At 35.6% G+C, this 23,293-nt stretch overlaps 1 protein-coding gene across 1 annotated transcript in view; it reads left to right on the top strand.

Annotated features, from left to right (window-relative positions):
* LOC145673167 (uncharacterized) overlaps positions 1-23,293 on the top strand; it is a 342,278-nt gene that overhangs the window by 181,007 nt on the left and 137,978 nt on the right. The window lies entirely within an intron of this gene.

Raw genomic sequence — 23,293 nt, 5'->3', positions numbered from 1 at the left:
GGTTATGCCGGTTAGGCTAAAGGAGACGGTGATGATGAGTAATGTATGAAATGAAGAAAGTGGGAGGAAACGGGAGAACCCCGAGAAAACCCACGCACACGGTGTTTGTCCACCACAAAGTTCACTTGGCGGGAGCTGGGATCGAACCCGGGACCCCAAGCACCAGAGGTGAACGCTCTACCACTGAGCCACCGCGGCCCCATTTTTCCCCAATCCATTCTTCCCTTCCTTTCCCCGGATAGTGTGATCACCGAGGGAAGTCATCCCTCATATGCGACGGGCTAACAAGGCCATTGATGCCGAAAGCCCAGAAATCTAAATCCTAAATCTTCACTACACAAGGGAATTTTCGCGCTGAAAACGGTTTATTAGCAATTATGTTAAGCAGCCCTGTAGTAAATCTGCACCAAGTAATAAATCGTCTCATATAAAACGGAATGAATAAACACATAACATTCATTTTGCTACCTTGAAATGTAAAATGTTTCAAAACATTAATATTCAAAGATTTCTCAAAATTCAGATTCACCCATTCCATTGTCCTCAATCATTAACGAGTTTTACAATAGTAAGAATTGTATTCGTAAACTACATTACTTACTTAGTACTATATTAAAGCAAGTTACACTAAAAGAATATATAATTAATGGAATATTTAACTAAAGTAATAGTTAACTAGTGTACTTACCCAAGCATTTTTCCTTCCTCTCTTCTTTTCCGTTTGTAAACAACCTCGTTTCGCAAGCAAAAGACGGTAGTTCAATGACGTCAGCCATGGCGAAAGAAAGAGGTGTCTATAGGCGGCCTGGATCTCACACACAGATGGACGTATATAACATATAGCTGAAGTATTTAACATACGTATATGTATGTAAAATACAGAAGATTGTTAGAAGTCAGACATCCTGCAGCGACATGATGTAATATCTAAGCGGGTAAAAGGCAGTACCTGTGTAGCATATGGATAAAGTACGCTCCGTACAGATTTCCTTAGTAAACATAACGAATCCTTGTATTTGTACAATATACCGCTGTCCGGATAATGGATTTTTCTCAGTGTACTCTACTACTACTAGTATACTATTATTATTACTACTACCATTACTGCCTTACTATACTACTACTACTACTGCTACTAGCCTATTATTATACTATCATTGCTACTACCAGGGCCGAAACCAGCTACAAAGGTTTGGGAGGACCATGAATATGTTACGGAGGGCCAAGTCTTTAAAATTATCTTATAAATATCTAAATTGGGTTTTTTGTAGTAATAATAAAATTTTGAATTGAAGTCTGGAGGGGCCACAAAAAGTTTAGAGGGGCCTGGCCCCCCTCTGATTGCGGGCCTGGCTACTACTAAACTACTACTATACTATCATTACTAGTATTACTACTACTAAGTGTGCACCCATATATATTTTTTTAATGTAATATTTGAACAATTATCTCTTGTAGCGCCCCTGAATTTTACCTGTTCCTGGTGGATCACTGGCATGCGCCAACACATGTACAGTCTAGAAGGCGTGATGACATTATTTTCATCGAGAAATGTGGGTTTCAACTAATATGAATTTGTCCACGTATTATTGATCTGGACTGCGGAAACTGCTCTATCCCAATTTAAGGATGCACATTAAAACTGATGTAATAAAGTAATTATGCAGCCTATACCTAAGCTACACGAGGTTTACGTCTACGCACCCACCGTTTCAACTTTTGAAGTATTTCGTTTTATTAGCTTATCGACGTCGACCATACACTAGACGCCGCATGGACAAAGTCGCACATAGTACGAACTATTCGCAAAATCAAAGTAGGCGAATCACTTTTCGTCAATTTTCGCATTTATTACTGCCTTAAAATTTGGAGGTCCTTAAGTGACATGAATTCCCGCCTATATCCGTGTGTGTTGTGGATTACATGCACAATATTTAATGGATTTATCAAGAAATACTGAACCCACAGGTTCAGCACCCACATAACTGCATTACTTATGAACAAGGGAGCCCATCAAGGGGGGCAAGGTGGGGCGATCGGCCCCTAAAAGGAAATTGTACTTGGGAATACTGAAAACCCAATAGAATTTTTACATTATTTGGTCTAGGAATTAATTCGTGCGGTTGGACAAGAGATGGCGCAACGAACGGAGCGTCCCACAGTTCCGTGTATCCACACATGTGTTGCAAACCCCTGTCATCGCGTATCGTTCGTAGTATAGGGCACTGGATTAAAGCGTCAACATCACCAGTTTGTAGTTAAGTGAACATGGCGCAATTTGTGCCTGATAAAGTGTTTTTGCGGGGTGTCCTGCTGCATTACTTTAACATGCAGAAAAGTGCGACTGAAAGTCATCGTATTTTGGTGGAAGTGTATGGTGACCATGCTCTAGCTGAGCGAACGTGTCAGAAGTGGTTTGCACGGTTTAGAAGTGGTGATTTCGGCTTGGCAGACCAAGAGCGAGCTGGACAGCCAAAAAAATTTCAAGACGAAGAATTGACAGCATTGCTCGAGCAGGATTCGTGTCAAACGCAGGAACAACTTGCAGCAGCATTAGGCGTTGATCAAACAACAGTCTCCAAACGCTTGAAAGCCATGGGAATGATTCAAAAGATGTCACATTGGGTTCCACATGAATTGAAAGACAGAGACGTTGAAAGACGAAAAACCATTTGCGAATTGCTGCTTCAACGACAGAGCAGAAAGGGGTTTCTGCATCGAATTATTACGGGTGATGAGAAGTGGATCCATTACGAGAACCCTAAACGAAAAAAGGCCTGGGTGAAACCAGGTGAACCAGGTCCATCACAACCAAAACGAGATATTCACTGTGCAAAGGTTATGCTGTGCATATGGTGGGATATGAAAGGTGTGGTGTACTATGAGCTGCTGCAACCGGGTGAAACTATGAATGGAGAACGTTATCGACGACAATTAATGCGTTTGAAGCAAGCTCTGGCCAGAACACGACCAGAATGGGAGAACAGACATGATAAACTTATTGTTCAACATGATAACGCTCGCCCACATGTCGCAAAACCGGTCAAAACCTATTTAGAAAATGTCGGATGGGAAGTTTTACCCCACCCGCCGTATTCACCAGACGTTGCTCCTTCGGACTACTACTTGTTCGATTGCATGAACAACGATTTGATTGGACAGCGGTTTACTTCTTCAGAAGATATCGAAACATGGGTCTCTGACTGGATCGCTTCTAAGGATGAGGACTTCTTTCGCCACGGAATCCGTACATTGCCTGACAGATGGGCGAAAGTGGTGGCTAGCGATGGACAATATTTTTCTTAAGGTATTTATGTACTTTGTGTTTGTACTACAGCTTCAATGTGTGCGTACCAACCGCACGAATTAATTCCTAGACCAAATACTTACAGCAAAATTTGAAACTATATTTGAAACGTCGCTTACACTTGCCCCCCTTGGAAACCACAACATGGGCTCCCTTGCTTATGAACTGCATACTAAGAAAAATCCGTTCTCCGGACAGCGGTATATTGTATAAATATACAAAATCCTCTTGCTTACTACAGAAATCAATATGGAGCAGAGATGGAGTGGGTCAGTGGATCAAGTGGGTCAAGTTTTCTGAGTGGGTCAGTGGGCCGTGGGTCAACAGCATGTAAATAGCTGTGGGATTCCGATTGCCTTTGTAAATAGCTGTGGGATTCTTCCTGTTATTTGAGGAGTGTCTGCAAATTTTGACTACCATAGCTTTGCTCAAGTAAATGACACACTGCCGCAGAAAAGTAATATTGTTCTTCTCCTATTTTTATTGCCTACTATAAAAAAAGGAAAGAGCTTAAAACTATTCAGTAAAGAAAAGTCTGAACCTCTGTAGGGAGGGACCTTTGATTACAGATTCCGTTTGGTGGTAACTTGTTTACTTGCAGAGTTGCAGGGCTGTTGAACAATAAACCACACGTGTTCAGTTGCAGTCCAGTCTAAATCTGTAAGAACGTTTGCCTCCAATGAATAAGATAAAAGAATTTCCGGCCATACAAAATATGAAGAAGCGAAATCAGCACTTTATTTACCATGATATGTGGGGCGCGGTAGCTCAGTAGTTGAGCGTTCACCTCCGGTGCTTGGGGTGCCTGGTTCGATCCCAGCTCGCGCCGTGTGGACTTTGTGATAGACAAACACCGTGCTCGTGGGTTTTCACGGGATTTTCCCATTTCCTCCCACTTTCTTCATTCCACCATTTCACACATCTCTCATCATCACCGTCTCCTTTAGTCTAACCGGCAAAACCGTGGGACATAAAACTTAAAGATTTCATTTCGTTTTTACCATGCTATGAGAGGATTTAGCGAACATCATAATTGTCACTTCTGGTAAAATTAAGTTATTAGGTGGACTGGATTGGTATTAAACCACAAGGGAAACTTGTTTGGTATGTGTCATTGTATCGAGTTGAGTTGATTTTGCTTTTATCGTCCCGTTCAGCAGCGAGGCTATATGAGACGTGGACCTATTGATTAACGTGGAATCCGAACCACATGAGCTCCCGCCGGGAATCGAACCCGGGTCTCCCGCGCCAAAGGCGCGTACGCTAACCGCTTAGCCACGGATGAGTTCTGTCATTGTATCGAATTGCATAGGAATGATGAACTTTCTTTTCATACTTACTCGAAAGTCAGAAAATGTGCCATACAATTATGTTTCCACGAGCTGCCCATATTATACAAATACAACATTGTAGGCTTAATTGCAAATATTGGTAATAATAATAATAATAATAATAATAATAATAATAATAATAATAATAATAATAATAATAATAATAATAATAATAATATAGAAACTAGATGATGATTATTCTTCTCGCAAGAAATTCTAAATATGAGGAATTTAAAAATACCATAGGAAAATTATAAAGCTAAAGACAATATAGGAATATTACGAAAGAGTATTATGAAGATAATTTAAAGTTAAGTATGATTTCTTTTGTCACTAGAATTCTTTATAATGATGATACTAACAGAAAAACAGACTAATAAAGTAATATGTTAATACTGAAAAATTAGTAATTTCTCCATATAGCCTATGATAAGATATTCAGAAAGGTGATCAATTTTGAATTCTCATCCTTGATGGTAAAAACTACAGTATATACATATATTGGTGCTCACAACATTTGAGGCTGTCCTTTTATTTACAAAAAAAAAAAAAAAAACTATTGTGGTCTCGTTATCGAGACGAGATGAGATGCAAGCAGTGTCCCCTCTCGTGAGCAACACTAAAAGTATTCCACAGTACGGCTTACATTTCTCATGGCTTTCGCTTTCCAGTTTAATCAGGTCATGATTTCAAATCGAGCTAAAAGAGCTAAACTAGCGAGCCATGTATCAAACTCGACTTGACTCGAAACTCAATCTCAAAAACAGTAACTCGGCTCGAAACTCGACTCGAGAAAACTACCTTTGACACGGCTCGAAACTCGACTCGTGCCCATCCCTAGTAAAAATGATCGAAAACGATCGATGTTTTTTAAGAAAAAAATAAGAAACAAAAATGCAGTGCTTGGTTTCATATATCCATTGCTTTCTGTTATAATAATTGCTGAAGCTTATGTTTATTATATGAAGCGCTTACAGCACAGGGCAATCAACCCATAAAGTTGTGAGAAAAATAGGCTGTAAGCTTAGTTACACGGAAATTTTAAGTTTAGATTGTACGCATAATTGTATGGAAAATTTTACACCTTGTTTCTCCTTTACGTTGGTCTACTTACTTTGATTTGGAACTTTCAAATTTCACCCTTTTTTTTTACTGAAAAGTATTGATAATTCAACAAGGAAATAATTATATTATGATAATTTAATTAAAATTTGTCGTAATTTGGCACATGGCAAACAGCAGTGTGGTAATTGAAGGGGAAGAAGGAGAGAAATTCCCATTCACCTCTGAACACTTTCCAGGAACCTCGTTCCCTTTCCCTTTCTAGACGGGGGAGGAAACTTGGTAATGGTATCAAACCTTCATGTGTAATTTCAAAAATTAAATTTATAAACAAACAAGAAATCACCAGTTTATCAGGTTTTAATTAATAGTTTATTCACAATATTCCCTATCGAAGGCGTGGTAGATGAAGTTTCTGTTCTACATGGGTCGACATTGCCAACTGACATGATCGATGTGGAAAAGATGTTGTATGGTGATAGAGAGATGATACTTCTTGCTGAGTATTTCAAACCTGACCAAGAAAAATCGTTATCAGACTTAAGTCTAACAAGTAGATTGTCGATGAGAAGTTGCAGAAATCGGGTAGAAGTATTATCTATCAATTTCCACGACAGAGTGCGATCAGGGATTTCCCCTTATGAATTTACAGATGACTGATATTAAAAATAGACTAAGTGCTCAAACATTGTCTAACTTGTTGCTCACCAATGTTAATGGCCCACCGCTAGACATGCTCGAAATAGACGAGCTAGTTATTTCTTGGCTGAAGGATGGACATCATTCCGCTGCGGACGATTTACCACGAAAAAGTTACCAACAGAAAATAAATCCGATTTCAGATTTGTTTTAAGGTGGAAAATTACGAGTTACGGAAAATGTGTACGTGTATTACTAATGGCTTATTTGTGTTATTCAACTTTGTACCTAATTTTTAGTAAGTCTCTTCTTTGCTTTAGGTAAACTACTTTGAATAAATATTCATAATAATTGCAATTATGCATATTTGTAACTTAAATTTAACGTGGTGTTTTAGTGATTACACAAATTACAATTATGAGCATGCTTTATGGAAATGCTCTCACATAGGGTACCCGAGAACCTTTATACCCTATGAACAATTGATTTTTCAAGTTTTTTGTGAAAAAAATACTGTGAACTGAGAAACCATAACCTTTTCTATATTGTACAGGGATATTTTCCTGCGAATAGAAGTTTCTTGGGGAATGCGTTCAGAAATTAACACTTGCAAGAATACTCTCTTAGTACAAGTATATTTTATGCACACACTAATTTCCCCCAGCCTTGAACTTTTTCAATTTCCTCATTGACAAACACTTTACCGTTTTATATCTTAAAGGTCAGATCCACCGTTATTATAACAGGGTGGTGCTTGAGTGATTGACTAGAAATTCAAACTCCGATTAGAGGCAATTTCACAGTCTTGTTTTATTACAAGTGTAAACTCTTTAGTCAGTTCAGAAGAGGCCGTGGATCGTGTTCAGAGTTGATGACGATGGATTTTGTGAGTCAGAGTAGGTCAAAGTGGATGAGAGTGGTTCATGGTGGGTGGTGTGTCACGGTGGGTCAGAGTGGGTCACCGTGGGTGGTGTATCACGGTGGGTGGTGGGTCATGGTGGGTGGTGGGTCATGGTGGGTCGTGGGTCAGAGTGGGTCATGGTGGGTGGTTGGTCAGTGGGTGGTGGGTCAGTGGGTCGTGGGTCAAGTTTTCATTGACCCACGCCAACTCTGGATGGAGCATATGCTACATACGCACTGCCCTTAGATGTTACATCATGCCATTGCAGGATGTCTGACATCTAACAGTTTTCCGTATATCACCTATGTTACATTCTGCAGCTATATTATATTCTGCTGTGGACATTCTGCGTCGATTTGTATGTGAGATCCTGAACGCCTATATTGTTTCATACGGAAAGCATGTATACATTGAACACTTATGCGGAAAGTATTATAAAACATGCGTTTTCAGTTATACGTCTACTGTACGTTAAATCCAAAAACTACAGGAATTACGCATGTAACCTGCCGTTTTGAGTACGCTACCTACATTTTTTTTCTCAGTGTGTGCTTTGAAAACTAGCCATATGTCGGATTACTGGGAGAATGCATTTTTCGTTGAAATTCATTGCTGTTTTCTTAAATGTTTTGAGGTTAATCTACCTAAAGCCAAACATACCACTAACTAAAGAGTTTCAGACAGTATTGCTGAGCATGAGTAGTCGCTAGTGCTCTCGCCTTTGGTCCTGGGATCGATTTCCGGCAGGGTCAGTCGGTCGGAAAGGTGTAACAGCTTTTTCAGGCTAGCTATCCTAAATGAGGTTTTTCCTGGGATTTCCTCATTCACACCAGGTAAATGCCGGGATGGTATCTAATTTACAGGCCTCAGGTCGCTTCTTTCCTTATCCGTTCCTTATATCCCTCCCCCGTACCGTGATCTTGTGCTCGCCGAGGATGTCATCACTTCAACCTGACGTGCTTAAGGCCATAGATGCCGGTAATGGTCATGACTTGTATCAATAAATAAATAAATAAATATTGACGAGCGAGCGCTAGCAAGCGAAGTCGGGTTAGAACGCCGCAATGCACGTTATATTTGTCCATTCTAATTAATAGCAAATAGTAATTGCAACATTTTCCATTCAGCATACGGCATTTCCAGTCTACTCAGTTCACAAATTACTCACATAGCAATATCAATTATCTTTCCGCAACATGAACTCATTCCACCTATAAACATTGTGTTTTTACGTAGTTTTGGTCCCACGTTATCCTACAGAACCCGAGAAATATATTACATACTTCTTTCGTAAATTTTGCAAATTCAAACTCATAAAATAGGACAGCGCCATCGTTTTCTACGTACAGTAAACGTTATATAATTTTTAAAAATTAGTAGTACAGTCTTCTTTCACACGCAGTCATTATTTTAATCATAAATTACTGTTTTTATGTTTATGTATTCTACACCTGCATCCATTTATCCAGCGCCGTAACTTAGATTGTTTTCTTGGGAGGGGGTAAGCATTAATACGCGTATTTGGTGCTCCTAGAAAAAAGTTGTTTTTCTAACCTTTGGCTTCCTCTTTCCATCTTTCTCTTACTCTTTATGGTCCCGTTCGTTAGTTACACCTTTGATCCCGTTCCATACACGACAAATTAATTAAGGGGGCAATATTGACAAATATCAAAGCCATACGAATAAACATTACTTCTAGGGCCCCTAATAGAAACTTTTTTTATTGAAATGGGCCAACGACTCATTTTTGTTTTATTTACCTTTTATGTGTTGTTTTGTTTATGTAATATAGTGGACATATTCGATGCTTCATTTATAATTTCATGTTCATATCGTATACGAAGTAAGAAAATGTCTTAAAATGGGTCCCCTCAAACGGTGGGAAGCTTCCTTGGGGAAGCATTTGCCCTCTCCCTCCTCAAGTTACGGCCCTGTCACTTATCACATACTAGGCTGGTAGCCACCCCAAAATTCTAGGGGAAGCCCAGTCGAAGTTTGTGAGGGAGTCCCGATCCAAACGTATTATAGTTAATCATCATATTATAGCTCAGCGTACAAATTTTCGACTAGAAATTGGCGACTGGAAATTTAGAGCTGGCGACCAGTGTACAGTAGAAATGGTTTCTGCCTAAACTCAGAGGGCAGCGAATTTTCTGTATCGTAAGTAAATAATTGTCACCGAGTGAGAGAAAACGGAATGTGAAGTCTTTCTTTGTCAAACCAAAAGCCGTTTGGGGAAGGGGGACATCTCAATTTGTACGTGAGAGATACTGGCGACCAATATTTTTGGATTGGCGAGTGTGTCTGACTTTGAAATTTTGCACCCTCTTATAGTTCATTTGCAAGCGTACTGTGAAAATTTTAGGGGACCAGTACCATAAAAATTTAGAGGGGTCCGTCCCCTAGACCCCATGGATAAGGGCCTGTCACATATTAATATCATGTAGGCCTATCATTAATTTTTATGTCAATTATATATTGTGGATTTCCAAATTTTTTGTGACAACAAATCTTTCGCGGAGCACATCATCAAATATCGCGTGTGGAAATGCTATGTTTTCATATAAATATACAAATATCTCTTTAAGTATATATTACTTCATTAACAGATAATCATTTTTAAACATATTTTCTTTACCGGTCTGTTACTCATTAATAAGTTGACACCAAATCAGTTGCAAACACTGCTCAACTTACTATCACATTTAGTGACGTCATATTGTGTGGTGCTCTGGTTTTGTCAACTTAAGATCTCCCGACTGTCTACACCCTGGCGGAAATTGTTGGTGATCCATCATAGACAGTGGCGTAGCAGCTGTCCCCGCAACCCCCGCAGTGCGGGGGGCGCCGACGTATAGGGGGCCCCGAAGTCTTGCGATGATTAAAAATTTAAAGAAGTAGAACTTCAATCTTACTTCTATCGGCTTTACAACTAGGGCCCCTTCTCTATACTTTGCGGGGGGGGGGGGCGCAAAAGTGTGCTACGCCACTGATCATAGATTTAACTCCTGAATGGATGGACAGATGGACACGTAGACAAAGTAAATAACAGAAACAATTTTGGTATAGTAAATTCCTTAATATTTTACGCGTACTATATCTCTATATAAATGCCATCCCCTGTTGTAAATTAATTAATCTTTTATTCATTTCTTTGTTGTTTTCTTAAATAGTTCACGTTAAATCTTTACATTATCCACAAATAAATATATATATATATATATATATATATATATATATATATATGTGGATCAGTGTCTCATATCCATGGACTGATCGAGTATTGATTGGTTATCACATATTGCCAATAACCAATTTTCAGCGAAGTGTAACACAAAGAGAGTGTATTTTTGGATTTTAAAAAAATCAAATATATTTCACTCAAAAATTTTCCTATAGACCTTACATGTGGAGAACTACATATAGTGTAGCCTAACCCAAACTATTAGTTAACTCAGTATGATGTGCTTATTCCAGAAAATACGAAAACTTTATTTAGGAGTTGTTAAAAAAAATTGTGACACCTGTTCCAAAAACTAATTATTGGGCAAGATTGCAATCTTTTGATCCATTTTTAGGTTTCCTAAAATTCTTGTTTGTTTTATTATTTTCTGTGAGCATTATCTATTGATTATGAACTAACTTCGTCTATTGATTAGTTATTGATCGGAATTGGTAAGGACATAAACTCAACCAGCTTTCGCTATTTTTTTAATCATCATGAGTACAAGAACACTGAGATAAACAACGAACTTTCTTCGTTTAAGAACTGCAGACAACTAATGTATCACCTTTTTTTCTTTCTCTAATACACTCTTTTCGTGTCAGGTGTCACTGTTCGCTAAAAATCTTCTTTGAGTTTTACGTCCCACGCTTATGCCGGTTAGGCTAAAGGAGACGGTGATGATGAATAATGAATGAAATGGTGGAATGAAGAAAGTGAGAGGAAACGGGATAACCCCGAGAAAACCCACGCACACAGTGTTTGTCCACTACTAAGTTCACTTGGCGGGGCCGGGGGACCCCACGCACCAGAGGTGAACGCTCTACCACTGAGTCACCGCGGCCCCCACTGTTCGCTAGAATTGATAAATGACAATATACGATAACCAATCAGTGCTCGATCAGTCCATGATAATGAGTCACTGACTCACATATAGTTACAATAAGTATCAACTAATTGGTTAATTTCTACCCTCTATCTTAACCTTCCAAGATACAATCATTTAAAACATCAGCAGGTAAATATTATAACCTGTTAACCACACTACATTCACATATAAAATATATGTAAACATAGCTAATACCCAGTGGCGTATTTAGAATTTTGTTTCAAGGGGGGTATATACAACACGTGAATAAGAACTTATATTTTTCTTTTTGGGTGCCGAACAATTTTAATGAAGTTTTGCATTAAACGAATTTATTTCGGGAGGCTTGAGCCCGATAGCCACCCCCTAAATATACCATTGCTAATACCTAAAGCACCTTGCGTACACATATTTTGCAGCAGAATAAAATGTATAAGTTATTATTGGCATCGAAAAACGTACTTTTAAGATTTTTTTTTTTTTTTGGTCGGATTTACATTGTCATATAATTTTGTTCAGTTTGAGATCAGTCGATTAGTACGTGTCTCATGTTTCGAATTTTTTTCACCCTTGCTAAACGTTGAGAAGATATTATAGAAATAGAATTTAGAGAAGAGATTACTTATAAACTTTACGTTACATAACATAAACTTCATTATATATACGAGTTAAAATTGCAGTGGTGTAAGTCACTTCTTCAGAAAGAAAGAAGAAAAAGACTTAGATAAACCAGTTCTAGACAAGTCAATCTTTTAATAGAAACAGGTTGCTGTGAAACTTCTACTGAGAAAGGTAACAGCTGTTTTGATCTCGAATTTATTGCAGTACTTTTTTTTTTGCGTTAATATTTGGAAAATAAAGAAAACGTGACCTTTACACCACACTGTAATTTAAAGCGCCCATATACGAAATAGCGTTACTCGTAATTGACAACTTTAACAAATTCTTGGTCATATTATATTCTTTACGAGATGTGTTAATCATGATTTCCTAACATAGCTCTACGTTAGGAAATCATGATTAATGGATCGTCACATGACTGGATAAAATTTCTAAATACTATTCTGTTAAAGTTGATCAACAGAGATTATTGATCAGCTACACAATGTGTATCATTATTAGATTTCCAAACTATGGTATCCATTAGTATCAGGACTTATAGAACGTCTATATCCGTATGTCTGTCAACAGATATTAGAACAAAAACGGTAAAAATTTATCGAAAAGCGATTTTCTGTAATCGATGAAGCATCCCCAAAATAGATTCCATATCATCCGTCAGTGGCGTAGGGAAGGGGGGGCCCGGAGGGGCCGTCCCCCCCCCCAAAGGGATCCGACAATGTACTTTGGTACTTTGATGTTTGTAATTTTTTATATATTTTTATGTTTATATATTTTTTTGTTTGTAATTTTTCTATATGTACCTATAACAGCACTTGCCCCCCCAAACATACATCCTGGCTACGCTACTGTCGTCCGTTAACTCTCTATTCAAACCGGAAGTGGTAGCAATTAAATATTTTCGATCAATGTTGATCTCCAATGAACAAAAATTGTAGCACACAGTGGCAAGCATTTTTTTTTTTTTAATCGGTTCAGTGTCTAAAGGAAATATGCCTCCTTTACTCGCACTTTTCTACTAAAAGCGAAGTATTAGAAATTTGCTATTACTTCTGGTTTCAATTTTGTTCTACATAGATGAGAATCGGTAAAAGATAGCGAGAATACGAGAATCGACCCAGCGTCCTAAGAATAGCTTCTATCTCCCCCCTAAATGACGCCCCTGAGTTTCAATATGTATCTCCATAGAACAAAAATGATCATATACAGGGAGAGAGAGAGACTTTTGGTGTAAAAATATCCCAAAAAGTCATTAAATCTCTACTTTAATCCCTGTATTTAAACCACATGTTATAGTAGTATGTTGCTCCTGATTTTAACATTGATTTTCCGTAGAGCAGAAGAACAATGAAGGATCTAGAGGATCTAGAGGAGCCAATCAGAATCCAGACTGTGATAGGTATATCATGAGTTTACGCAAATCATCTTAATTTGAAATGCGTTTACGCACTTCGTTAACAGGAAATTTGAATTTAAAAATATATATATATATATAACGGATAATTTTTACTTCTCGTGTAAAATAAGAGAAAGCACACATCTTTGTAGCTTCTTGTCTTCATTTTCTTATATTTTACTACTACCACACAGTGATACAACACGTAATCGTGATCCAGTCAAGAGCTAACTCATCGATTGTTTAGTTCGCAAATTGATTTACAAGTTTTTTATAGGTCCTGCAAAAGTTTCTAACTTAACTCTTTCCCGATGGATATTCATGGATTGCTTGAACATTGACATTGTGGACCTCAAGTATTATTTTGCACATTGCATAACAGACAAACTGCAACTTAAAATATATCTAATGTTTCAAAAAATTTCCAGAAAAGAATAAAAGAACAACTTTCAAAAATATATAAATAATAGCTTCAAATATTTTTGTCACTCAAAAAAACTGGGGGCTAGGCTCCCCCAACCTGGGGCTAGATACGCCACTGAGTAAGAGATGACGAGATATTATTTTTGAAATACATTCAGGGTCCCAAAAGTAAGATCCATCTATTTCTTTATCCACTTATATAATGTGAAACTGATAGTCATTTCTGTAATTGGACTTCTATACTTTGGAAGTCTATTATAGTTTCAATATTTTTGTAAAACAAACCACACTCGTTTAAATAGGTAAAAAAAAAGAAAAAAGAAAGAAAGAAAGAAAGAAAGAAAATGGAGCACTACTCTAGAAATCGTTGCGAAAGCACAAGAATCTTCTCTCTCTTGATGTTTTCTTTCTTCACATATACGTAAAACAGAAAACATTTCTCTAGAAGAGCGATGGATGGAAACAGAAGTCCAACCTCTAGCAGTCAACAGTTATTAGAAATATTTTATATTCGTATGCAGTAGACCAAGTGAATTAAAACGTGGAATGATCGTTCTCCTATACACAGAAGTTTAAAAAATTTTTTGATTAAACACAGGAGAATCGTTTGCATGTTTTCATACGTCACGTTTAGCTCAGTTTGAATTCCATTTTTGTTGTTTTTATTATTTTAGAAGACTTTTCTTCCATTTCTCTCACTTTGAATTTTTTTTCTTTTTTTTAAAAAAATTCTCTGTTTAACAGTGAAGACTATTTTCTGTTTTGAACATGATATCATCTTTATATACTGAGTCCATTAAAAGTTAAACACACAATTCTGACTTAGATTGTGTCTTCGTACTGTTTTCAAAGTTGAATAATCACTACAATATCATTAGTACGGTGTTTTTCTCAACAGATATCAGTACTCTCACGACTGTAGCATGTGACGTATTATGGATGATAGTGAAACAAAATGGCGGTTCACGCTTGATATTTGAGGAATTGAAGTCTGTTTTAAAGTAGTTTTATAATTTGAAATTGTCGCTCAAGTTCAATGCCAGTGGAGGCGTTGAATTTGAAACAGAACATCCTACACGCTCGACAATTACCCAGCTTTGTAATAAATTTCAGAGGAGCAGAACTGAAGGCCAGAAGACCTTGTAGAGCTACAAGTCTTATTTCTTCGGCTATGGTTTCAGGAAAGTTTAAGCACCCTCAATAATTGCATTATGTTTTATTGTAATAGATATTAAACTTGCGATCTATATTTAAGTTTAGCACTAACATACTGTATCGTGAATAAATGAATATTTGATTCACATCGTGAGACTGAATATGGGCAGATTGATTATTGTCAATAATCGTAGTTGGCTGTTATGTAGAAAGTGTTTATTTCTGTTTGTATTATCTGTGTGTGTGTGTGTGTGTGTGTGTGTGTGTGTGAGTGTGTGCCATTATTTATAGGCTGTGGTTAGTCTTCGGTTATTGATCGGTTATCAATTGAAACCGATAAGACTAATAAGATATAACATGTTCGTAATTATGTACTCCTACTGTTTCGTATTTTATTCATTGTATATCAAGTAGTATAGTGTCCTTTTTTCACGAGAATTGGAGAAAAGTGCAAATTTCTCACGAGAATTGGTATAATTTCGCCTTATTTCTTACGAAAATTGATACAAATTTCCTTTATTTTCACGAGAATTGGAGAAAAGTGCAAAATTCTCACGAAAACTGGTACAAATTTCCTTCATTCTCACAACAATTGTTCAACAGTGCAAATTTCTCACGAAAATGGGTGTAAATTTCCTCTTGAATGTTTTATCATATATTTTAATACAATTTATATTAATTTATACAATTTATGCTGATTACTTACCGTTTTTCCCCAAGCCTTTAAGAAACTTGTTTCTTCCTTTCTTATTTTGCCCTCAAGTGGTGAAGAATACCTAAAGGAACTTCACATCATGTCCACACAAGTCTTTTTCGTTAATCTTGAACGCAGTTGGTCTTGGTATTCAAGAAACTAATTCTAAAGAAAGAAGGCACATATAATAAAAGAATGGGATGTTCTAAGGTGACGTAACTAAAGGAGAAAGACGGAAAACAAAGGATAAAAAAGTAGGTCTATGGCAAAATGTAACCATCGTGTGTGTTCTTAGAAGAATGGATTGCAGACAAACATCCTTTGTAATGGTAACAGATGGTCTTATGGAGCTGTCACATAATTCCATCATTTTGTCAATTAAAGAAAGAAGAAAACTGTCAATTTAATGTGACATATGGATGTGTGAGAATAGTCTAACAGCAGGAAGTGAGAAAAGAGTGTTTTAAACTTGTCAAATAATTTAGTTTAATGTATTTAGAAAACATGGGAAACTCTCGATAAAGAACAATTGTTAAAAGATATTGACTGTCTAAGATGGAAGGCGTAGGAGAAAGAGAACCCTTTCATAGGGAGTAACGAAAGGAACATAGACACCTGCTTGTATGTGTGTGTTCCAGGGTGATGGAGTTGGGGGGCGAAGTGTACTGTTGTTTTTTTGAGTAAAAGACCATGTTTAAGGGGAGTGTGACTTCTACTGCATGGAAACTGAAAAATATGCGAAAAAAAGAAATAGGAATCATTATTCTAAGGACAAAGATTTTAAGAATGAGATAGTTACGTGTCACTTTTTAAAAGTTAATGTATTGCTTCCCCATAATGAGAGACCGCACGTAGGATTGTATAAGGGAATTGTGTTGTTATTTTGAGCAAAGATCCACTTTAAATTGACGTGTGAGATGTTACGCATTTTGTTAAGACCGGTGCAGGTCCGTATACTACTAATTAATGTTCGTATGTCTCATGATTGTATTTTTTCCTTTTTGTATTTTTGGTTGCAGCATTGTTTTAATTTTGCTTATGTATTTTTATTTTAACTTTACATTTTTCAAATTTTAACTTGTACTTTTAATTTTTCTTTTTTTGCAATTTGGATTGCAACATTGTGTTCTTTAAAATTTTTTGTTTCTGTATTTTTTTCAGTTTCCAATTCTATTTCTTAACTTGTAATTTTAACTTTGTTTCGGATTTTGTAATGTAACATTGTGTTTTAAAGTTGTACTTTTAATATTCTTTTGCAATTTGGATTGCAACATTGTATTTTGATTCTGTATTTTTAGTTTTGAATGTTTCAATTTTTAAACTTGTATTTTTAATTTTTTCTTTTGCAATTTGGATTGCAACATTGTATTTTAAACTTTTGCTCCTGTATTTTTGATGACAACACTGCTTTAAGTTTTGGTTCTGTATTTTTAGCTTTGCATTTTTAATTGCAACATTGTGTTTTAAGTTTTGCTTCTATATTTTTTATTTTCCGTTTTGTATGTTAGATTGCAACATTGTTTTTAATTTTGTTTGTGCCCTTTTTATTCCAATTTACGTTTTTTCTTTCGGAACTGATACTTTTAATTTTCTTTCCAATTTAGATTGCAACATTGTGTTTTAAGTTTTGTTTCTACACTTTACTTTTGGGAACTTGTACTTTTACTTTTAGTTCATGTATTGAATTGCAACACTGACTTAAATTTTACTTCTCCATTTAACAATCAAAGAGCTTCATGTAATAAATTTTAAGTTTAATCATCTTGTGTCATGCTAAAATAACTTTCTTATGTTTAATTTGTTTTGTTAATTTTAATATTTTCGGAATGTAATTCCTCTGAGCTGCTAATGAAGCGAACGAATAAAATATTTGTAACTATGTTACTTTGTGTTTCTATCGGAATTAATTCTAAGTTTACTTCATTTTTTAAATATTTTCAAATTATCTTTGGTATGCTCACACGTAGTGTTCGAGTAATTTATTACGAAAGGTTAAATAAATAAGGAGCTTGCACAGGAATTTTTATATTTTCACAATCAAATTTTAACAACGAGTTTGCACAGCAAACGAACCAACAAATAAACAGAGTTTACGCTGGAAGCAAACAAATAAAAAATTAACAACGAAGTTCTTGCAGAACTGAATAATTGTATAACAAAAACAATAAACTAGTTTAAACCGGTTTAAACCAGTTTAAACACCTGTAGCAATGCAGACAAAACAAATTCTTAGCACTACTAACAAAGGAATTTTTTAGACCGATAACACAGTGGAAAAGCATACAAAACAAGTAGCTATAATTATTTGAAGTGTTGCAAACTTTAATAGTGCATTTACAAAATACATCATATTGTGTAATATTACTAATACTAATTTAAAATATGTTAAAGCACCTGCGTACGAGATTACAAACCAAATGCCTTTGGGTACGAGACTACAAAACGAAATGTGTTTGAGTACGAGATTACAAAACTAAGTGCGTTTGGGTACTAGATTAAATTTTAAAACTATAAATCCCGCGCAGCAAGAAGCGCCGCGCACTATAAAATTACTACTGTTAAAGTAAAGCCAATCATTGGTATACTCTCTGTTGTTAAATCATTTATTTTAAAATACCAATTTTGTTACAAAGTTACATCTAATAATAAACTTTGAAATATATCTTTGCTGATCTTTAAAGTTACAAGACTTTTGCAAGTTACATTTACTAAACGTGTACAGGAATTGTTCATACATTCTTATGTCCATCTTCGGTTAAATTCGGCAATTTTCGGAACCATTCGTGTGGTACATTAACCATCATGTACAGGAATTGTGGATAAACTCTCATGTTCATCTTCGGTTAGGTTCGGCAATGTTCGGAAAACTTCGGGAAACTTCGGGAACCTTCGGCAATCTTCGGGAATCTTCGTGTGGAGTTCTTGGAATTTCCATTTATTAGTGTTGATAATAAACAATCAATAAAAAGTAAACACACTTCCTGTTTGTACTCTGCGTGCTGTAATTAGTCTAAAACAATTTTATTACGGCACTTTGTAAATTACAATTATCGGAAAGTGCTAAAGGATTAACCGATAAACTTAAAAGTATATCTTTGGTGAACTAAAATATAGTTAGTGAGTGACAAGTGGTAGTGCATCAATACTAAACTGAAAAAGTTACGGGAAGTTTTATGATTGTAGTTAACGGCATGTGTTAGTGCAATTGCCGACAAGCTTTCAAGTGTAGTGTCGGTAAACTTACAACTAAATCTGTTATGAACTGAAACAAGTTCGGGAAAGTTTTATTATTATATTTACTGGTAAGTGTAAAATTCTTAAAAAGTGTATCTTTTATCAACACATTGTGAATCATATCATAAAAGTCTACTTACGAAACCTTGTCATTTAAAAAACTGTGAAAAGAAATATCAAAGTTCTGTGTACATCATTGTGTAAAATATTTACTGTATAAAACACAATAATTCAAATTGCAATTACATATTTAGTGTGTCAATAATACAATGGAAGAACAGTCTGTCATCTGTACCATGTTGTCAGCACAAGAAGCACGTGGATATGAAAATCCAAACGAAGTTTTATTTACATGGGAAGTGATAACACAATGTCATGCTACGGGTGCAAGGATAAGCAATGAAGCTTATTCCAAGTTATTGCAAGCGTTGTTTATACATTTTGGTTCTGATCCTCATGTTGTTTTGAAAAGATCTACTGCAAAAGATATTATTGATTTATATCATGTAGGCTTCTTTCGTCAAGATAATATAAAGAATTTAGCTCGTGAAAAGTTTATGGAACTTGTGTCTGAAGGAAAAGCTAATAGTTTAACTACACATGACTTTAGCGTGTTCATGGAAAATTTTATAAACTTTCCAAGTCCTAATACTAATACTGTATCACAACCTACCATGTATGGGAGTGGTAAAACAAATGAATATTTTCGTATTGTTAATAATAGAACCAAACATTATACTTATTTTGGACTTACAGGAAAGGAAGTTACAATTGAACGTATGCAAACTAGCGGAATAGATGATCCTGAAAAATATATTCAGTTGTTATTTGAATTTGTAAAGGATCACGTTTTAAATGACGTCGATGATGATATGTATATTGGTATAACAATAGAAAGTTCTGCTTCTACGATTAATAAACCAATATACATTTCGTGGCGTCAAAAGTCAAATTTAAGCTCCGACATTCTATTTCGTAAAATTGAAAATGTTTTAAATAGTAATGAAAATTATTTATTAGGTGAAAAAGTAAATTTCAAAATTCATATTGTTGATTCACGTAAAGGTAGGGGACGAACAAGGGGTTCATCAAAGTTTGTTGATCTTGTAACACACCTGGAACAATGTACTATTCCTGTAGAAAAGGATGTGTATTGTCTTCCCAAGAGTATTATTCTTGGAATGGGTAAGGCTGATCATCGTTATAACTACGTATATGAATTGAAAAATCATTCTGAACGATTGATGAAACAAGCAAAGCAATTGTGTGTCAATGCTAAAGTTGACATTGAAATCTGTAATGGGTGTACTATTGATGATGTAAAAAAGTTTCAAAATAAGCTAGCGCCTCATTATCAAATTGTTGTTTACGAAAAGAACGGATTGACTCGAAACTATAATGTAATTTATCCTGGAATACATGCATCAAAGAAAATTTTGATTTTGTACAGTGAAGGACACTACGAATTAATTACCAACATTACAACACTATTAAACAAACGGAAATATTGTCAGTATTGTTTGAAAGGTTATCATCATACACAAAATCATAAGTGTAACTTCAAATGTCCAATGTGCGAAAAGTATCATAATGTTTCTAATAATGATAATAATATTAAAGTTGAATGCCTTGATTGTCATAGACTGTTTTCTTCAGAACAATGTTTTGCTAATCATAAAACAATAAATGTTTGCGGAAAAAGTTTATGCGAAACAAAGAAAATTTGTGTCCGTTGTGGTACTATGAATGATATGCGTTCACGCAAGTCTCAACATGAATGTGGTGAACGTTATTGTAAAACATGTTACACATATGTAAGCGATGACCATATTTGTTTTGTTCAAACGGCTATAATGCAACATGTAGATACCTTTTTGTACATTATCTTTGATGTAGAAACAATGTTGCTTCCTAAAAATGAACAGGGAGAACAAGAACATCATGTAAATTTTGTAAATTGTATTCATGCTTGTTACAAGTGTAAGGACATGAAACTTGATGATACATGCTTTGTATGCGGTGATAAAAATGGGTTCCGTTCGTTTGATTTTTACAACATTGAAGAATTTGTTAATCATGTATTAATAACTCGACCAATGTTTAAAAAAATCGTTGTGCTTTCCCATAATGGCAGTAATTATGATATGCAATTCTGTGCTAAAACTTTGATCATAAACCATCATTTTACACCTGAAGTAATAATGTCAGGGCAAAAAATTATTGAAATGCGTTTAGGACAAAAGATTTACTTTCGTGACACATATTTGTATATGGGAGTTAAATTATCTAAATTACCTAAGACGTTAGGTCTTTCTGCAAATTTACGAAAGGGAGATTTTCCGTACTTGTTTAATACATTAGAAAACCAAAATTATATAGGCAAAATTCCTGATCTAAAATATTTTGATCCTGATTCAAGGAGCAGTGAAGATCGAGAGCAACTTATCATATGGCACAAAGAACGTGTTACAAGTAATGAGGATTATAATCTCCAAAAGGAAATGATTGAATATTGTCGGAATGATGTTAAAATTTTAGCAGAGGCTGTCATTAAATTTTCAAACTTAATTGAAGACAAAACAAATGGTATCCAATGTTTTATCGCTGCACCAACTATTGCTAGTTTGGCAATACTAACATATCGTACCTTATATTTACCCAAAGAAATTATTCCAATTATTCCACCTTATGGGTTTGACCATCGTGATCGTCAAAGTCTGAAGGCAATGTACTGGCTGCGATACTTAGAACGTACTACTGGTAGTTAAATTCTCCATTCTGGGAATGGCTTGGAAAAACGATTTGGGAGGTATAAGGTTGATGGATTTGAAACTAAAACAAATACAGTTTACGAATTTCATGGATGTTACTATCACGGGTGTTTAAACTGTTATCCTACACTACGACACGTGTCGCTAGATTCTACCTGTAAGCAAGGTACATCACTACAAGATCGGTATGAAAACACTACCATAAAAATAGCATTTCTTAAAAAATTAAATCTTAATGTCGTTGAAATGTGGGAGTGTGAATGGGATCATATGGTAAAAAATGACAAAAAATTACAGCAGTTTATTCAAACACAGTGTCATGATCTTGTTGATCATCTTGTACCTCAAGATAGTTTTCATGGTGGACGTACAGAATGTTTTAATGCCTTGTACGAATGTACCAGCGAAGAGTTTGTGTCATATTATGATATTACCAGTCTTTACCCCTGGGTGATGGCACGTAAGCCGTTGCCTATAGGAAAACCTATAATATACAAGGGGCCTGACTTTCCACAAGTGCAAAGTATTCATGGATTAGTTAAATGTAGTATCTTACCTCCCAAAGACTTATATTTTCCAATTTTACCATATACATGTAATGAGCGCCTTTTGTTTGGGTTATGTCGTACGTGTATGGAACAAAGTAACAACAATTGCATGCACAATGATACCGAGCGTGTCCTTATTGGTACATACTGTACTCCTGAACTTCATATAGCTTTAGATCTCGGATACAAAATTCTACAAATTATCGTAATTTGGGAATTCAAATTATCTGGATCAGAAGATAATCTGTTTAAAGATTATGTCAATTCCTTCTTAAAAATGAAACAGGAGTCTTCAGGATTTCCTAGCTGGTGCAAAAGTAAACAAGATCAAGAAAAATATATTGCAGACTATTATGAACATGAATGCATTCAGTTAACGGAAAATAACATTGAATCAAATCCTGGTCTAAGATATATTTCCAAAATATTTCTCAATTCCTTGTATGGGAAATGGGGACAAAGAACAGATTTATCTCAATCTGTAATTGTGGATACTCCAGAAAAATTTTTAAGTTATCTATGGGCACCCCAATATGAGGTACAAACTGTATTGCCTATTGGAGAGCGACATCTCATTGTATCATATAAAAACATTGAGAACAAAAACAAGCCATGGAAGTTTTCAAATGTCGTGCTTGCAGCCTTCATCACCTCTTGGGCGCGTCTAAAACTTTACGAATTACTAACAGCTATAGATCCTGAGCGTGTATTGTACTGCGACACTGATAGTATTATGTTTGTGCAGCAACGTAATGAAAAGCCTCCACTTTCTTTGGGTTCCTATTTAGGTGAGTTAACTAATGAAGTTCCTGATGGGTGGGAAATTGATGCATTTATAGGCTTAGGGCCAAAAAATTATGCCTATAGGATGAAAGAAGTTCAAACAGGGAAAGTAGATTATGTATTTAAAATTAGAGGAATAACTTTAAATCATCGTACACGACAAGAAATTAACTTTGATCATTTTTATCAGTTAGTTCGGGATAAAGCTGAGAAAAAACAGTTACACAATCCAGGAAGAATTGTTCGTAAGCCTGGGTTTGTCATCGTATCCAAGTCTGAAACTAAAACACATCAGAAAGTTCAAAATAAAATACGGCGATTAAATCATAACAGTATT

Source organism: Thermobia domestica, chromosome 16 (assembly GCF_964235325.1).
Source record: "Thermobia domestica chromosome 16, izTheDome1.hap1.1, whole genome shotgun sequence".
NCBI lineage: Eukaryota > Metazoa > Arthropoda > Insecta > Zygentoma > Lepismatidae > Thermobia > Thermobia domestica.
Note: the sequence above shows the minus strand (reverse complement) of the source record. Positions and strands in the feature narration are given on the sequence as shown.